Here is a 5,252-nt window from a genome sequence, read left to right on the forward strand (position 1 = left end):
AATTACATTTTAATCTGGTTCTGGCAGCACTGGAGAACAGCTATACAGATAGCTGACCAGATGTTTGACACATTTGCTATAGGTATAGCCCACATAAGCAAAAACTCCTTGGGGTCCCCAAAAAAATTTAGAAACTGCTAAAACTGTTTTAGGAAAAGCAATCAATATGAGAACTCTTGGAACTTCCACAAGCCCCAGAGAACTATAGGGTAAGGATAAGGACCAGTCAGTGTACTCTAAGACACGCTGGTTTTGTTGATTAGGACAGAAAATATTTAACTGGAGAAAAAATTATAAGAGTGGAAGATCCAGGGAGTCCCTCAACCACTTAAATGCCCTGATTAACTTGAAGAGTTTAGAGGACCCTCTCCACAGTCTATGAAATCAAGCTGACAGGCTTTTTGGCTGTTCATCTTTTCTGTCTGTAGTCAGAAGACAAACCAATGTATACAATTTGGTAGAAAAGAAGAAGATAGTAAACATATGCATTTCTATGTTTTTTCCACCCAGGAATTAGTAATACTTACAGTACAGTGGAAATAATACTTGATCTGGATTCAGAGGATTTGGGTTTGAATACTGGCCCCACCACTTATTAGATATGTAACCTCAGAAAAGGGACAGATAGCTAGGTGGCACAATGGATAGAGTGCTGGACTTGGAATCAGGAAGACATCTTTCTGAGTTAAAATCTGACCTCCGACATTTAATAGCTGTATGGTCCTGGGCAACTCATTTAACCTATTTACCTCAGTTTTCTTTTCTATAAAATGAGCTGGAGAAGGAAATGGCAAATCACTCCAGTATCTCTGCCAAGAAAACCCCAAAAATGGGGTCACAAGGACTTGGATTCCATTGAAAACTACTGAACAACAATGACCTTAGATAAGTCATAAACAGGACCACAGTTTCCTCATCTATAAAGTAAAAGAGTTAGACTATATTCTCTCTAACATCTCTTCCAAAAGGAAATCATCTAATCTATGATCCCAAGTGGAGGCCCACTATAAAGGTTTGCTATTAATGTTGCTCTTATGCAATTCGACAAGCATTTCTTAAATGTCTATTATGAGCAAGGTACTGTACTAGGCGCCAAAGGACAAAGACAATAATGAAATATTCCTTGTCCCCAACTAGTTTTCTGAGGGGAAGGAGACAAGCATTGGTTGGGTACCTACTATGTGCTCAGCATTGTACTAAGCCATTTACAAATATGATCTCATTTGATCCTCACCACAACCCTGCAAGTTAGGCATTTTTATTATCCCTATTTTACAGATGAGGAAACTGAGGCACACTGAGGTTAAGTGACTTTCCCAAGTCACACAGTTAGTAAATGCTTGAGACTAGGTTTGAACTCTATTCCTAATTCTAGGTCCAGGGCTCTATCCATCTAGCTGAACACAGTATATGCACAGATAAACAAATACGAAATAATACAAAGTATTATCAGTAGACAAGGAAGGTTAACAACTAGGGTGATCAAGACTATCTCTTGATGTGGCTTGAAGAAAGCAAATTAAGCCCCTCCCTGTTTGGAGGGTTAGGAAGTATAGCCAGAAAGACTCAGGGTGCCAGAAGTAGCTTTGGCAACTGAGCAGACTTTTACTCTGAGGAATCCTCCTTGATCAAGCCATATGAAGGTGCAAGGGAAGGCTGGGGGTTCCACAGGTGGTGATTAAAGTTCAAGGGACTGAGTCAGAAAGACTCATAAATTCATGGAGTAGGGGGCTTAAAAAAAGAGATAAGCCACAGAAACATGGACAAAGTGGGCAACTGATATCTTAATTTCCCATCCTGATCCATCCCTTACAAAGGAGCTCCTCTCATAAATTGTCTAAATTATTCACTTACTGCCTCTTCTATCCCCTGAAGAAAACCCATGGCCACTGACTTCTTTGATTACTAGGAATGATGCAAGATTGAGAAAAATTTCCAGTAAACAGGAGATTTTTTTTTTTTCTCAGTGAAATCTGGGGCGGGAAGGGGAAGGACCAACCCTTGGATGCCACTGAAGAAAGAAAGCTTATATATTATTTTTCCCGCATATTTATTAAAGACAATCATACAGCAGATAAAAAATGTTTTCCTAGCTTACACAAGTTTCCTGACATTGAGAATGAAAAAAAATGCTACCACCTAAGTATACACAAAAAGTTAAACAACAACAACAAATAACCTTCCTAAATAGGCTTAATCTTGAAATACAAACCAATAAGACTGAGGACTAAACATTTTAGATCCTGAACCAGGTAATAAAACAATTGCAAACTTTCTAGATCCTTGGATTGGTTTATATTAATAAGGGAGCCAATTTTGGATATGATAAAAGAAATGTGTTTGTCTCCAATCACAACTTTAAGCTCCTGGCCAGCCCACCCTGTCAGATGGAGGCCACAAAACATCATCTTCTGGAAAAACCAGGAGAAATTTGTACACAATTACAGATACAACTTATTGTGACGACCAACTTTGATAGACTAGACTCTTCTTAGCAATGCAGGGTTATAAGTCAACTCCAAAAGACTCATGATGGAAAGAGATGTCTACATTCAGAGAAAGAACTAGAAAGAACAAAGTCTCAATGCAGATTGAAGCAAACTACCTGCTCTCTTTCTTTTTCTGGTTTGGTTTTGTTTCCTCTTTCCCATTGTTCCTTCCATCTGATACAATCCTTCTTTATAATCTGACTAATGTCTAATGTGAAAGTATTTGCAGATACTATTTGCCACCATGGGGGGGAGGGGGAGTAAGGTGGGGGGAGAAAATTTGAAACTTAAGGAATTGTGGAACTGAATCTTGTAAACTAAAAGTAAACAAACAAATTAATAAAGAAAAATTTTTTTTAAAAATCATGTTCTTTTGTTATCTCACTGTGGTCAACGAGTCTCTTCAGTTCCTCCATCACATTCTTATGGACATATGCCTTTTTTCTGATCATGAGACCATTTCTGTAATGGTTGTGGTTGGCATACCTCAGTTTTCCATCCAGCCTGAACTCAAACTTCAGGAATTCGTGGCCGAATTTGCTTTATGTCTCTTGTAGTAGCACAGGTAGAAGTCCAGAGCCTCAGCACAACTGGGCCAGATCTGAACCTGTGGGATGTGAAGAGGAAGACCTACCTACCTCTAGACTTAATAAGAGGAGCTTTTAAAGAAAGTGAAACAAACACTCAACACATCAATTCAGGGAAATTAGGTGGTCAATAGTTTTCTTTTATGTCAATGTGAATTAATTTTTAAGTATAACAGATTATACAGAATCTGGTCAACTTCTCACCTGTAGGTTACCCAACTTCAGACTTCCATTTGACTCTCTCCTATATATTCAATGAAATCATCTTGAGCTCCTGATAATTTATTTCACATTAATAAACATAATATTTTAATTAATTCACTCAAGCCCTTATTCCATTCACTAAATATTAATTACTTAAATGAAATAGAATGGATAAAGTTCCTTTCTCAATAATAATTACTCATTTATTATTAAATATTAAATTAAATTATAGAACATACACAGTAAGTGAAAGAAATAATAAGCATAAAGACATATGTAACTATTTCCAATATTCTGGCCAATATCACAGCCCATGTCACTTCAAACATTTAATATTACAATAATTGACTACATCACTTGTCTGGAAACTCCATTCATTTCACATCTGGTACTGATTAAAGTCTCTTTTCTCAATATTTCCCTTCAAAATTAGTCCTCTTCTTTTGTCTTATTTTTATTAATAACAGGAAATAGTCTTTCCAAAATACAAGGTACTTGCTAGCTCTTTATCAATCTTGACCCCTCTGCATCATTAATCCCCCTCTTCTCTTTGATACTTTCTTTTCCACTTTTTTCTGACACTTCCATCTCCTATTTTTCCTACCTGTCTGATCATTCCTTCCAGTCTCCTTTGCTGGATTATCCCTGTTGGTCCCATTATCCACTAGTCCCTTAAAGCTCTGTCTTGCTCCCTTTTCTCCTCTCCCTCTATACTATTGCATTTGATAATCTCATCAGCTCCCATGGATTCAATTATTTCTAGGATAATGATTCTCAGATCTATTTATTCACCCTAAATCTCTCTCATCATCTCTAGTTTCATATCTCCAACAGCCTACTAGACATCTTGAATTAGTTGTTCTGCTGACATCTAAACTCTACATGTCCAAAAAATGAAATCATGCTTTTTCCCCCAATCTTCTCTCTTCCTAACTTTCTGTTGAGGGTACCACCATCCTCCCAAGTCATGTAAGTTTGCAACCTAGATGACATCCTCAACTCCTCATTCCACATTCCATCTCAACCTCCATATCCAAATCATTTGCCAAGTCCTATCAATTCTACCTTCTAAATATTTCTCATATGTGACCCTTTCTTTCCCTCTGACACCACCATGGTTCTGGTCCAAGCCCTCACAACTAGACTATTGCAATAGCCATCTGGGTGGTCTCCCTGTCTCAAGTCTCTTCCTACTCCAGTTCATCTCCACTCAGCTGTCACATTGATCTTCCTTTGAATAGATCTGGTCATGTCACATATATACACCCTCCCAACCCCCAACCCCATTCAATAAACTCCAGTGGCTACCTATTACCTCCAGGGTCAAATATTAAGCCCTCTGTTTAGTTTTTTACATTCTTTATAACCTGGACTCTACTTCCCTCCACAGAGTAAATGGAGGGGAGCAAAATTTTGCTCTTTTTTTAATATGATACTCCTCCCAAATCTGAACATTTTCACTGGCTATTTCCCATTTCTAGAATTTCCTCTTTCCTAATACTGGCCAAAATTAAACATTATTAATGTGGAATTCTCAACTATCTGATAAAAATACTCCAGCTATATCAATGCTCTCAGCTTTATATGTTTTGGCCTTAAAAAAAGGTTTTTTTCTTTCAACATGGGAAATTGAGATTTCCCTATTAACTAATTCTCAAGTTATTTCATATAAATCATTATTTTTCATATTTCATTACATTTCATATAAATAATTTTGTATTTAATATATAATTATATATCATATAAAATATATAATATACAAATCATTTAAATTTCATATAAATCATTATCACATAAATCAAATTATAAATAATAGCTAACATTAAGCTTTGTAAATCACTTTATGAATATTATTTCATTTGATACTCACATTAGTTCGGCAAAAAAGGTGCTATTATTATCCTTACTTTATAGGTGAGGAAACTGAGGCTGAGAGATAAAACAGCAAGTATTTGAGCCAGGATTCAAACTC

General features: G+C 36.5%; 1 pseudogene; it reads right to left on the bottom strand.

The window, feature by feature from the left end:
• Positions 1 to 1,862: 1,862 nt before the first annotated feature.
• Positions 1,863 to 2,941, bottom strand: LOC138155078 (protein mago nashi homolog; annotated as a pseudogene).
• Positions 2,942 to 5,252: the final 2,311 nt, after the last annotated feature.

The sequence above is a fragment of the Petaurus breviceps genome, unplaced genomic scaffold (genome assembly GCF_028583685.1).
Source record: "Petaurus breviceps papuanus isolate PSGF00001 unplaced genomic scaffold, PetGlider_PUasm1.0 91133, whole genome shotgun sequence".
In the NCBI taxonomy this organism is placed as follows: domain Eukaryota; kingdom Metazoa; phylum Chordata; class Mammalia; order Diprotodontia; family Petauridae; genus Petaurus; species Petaurus breviceps.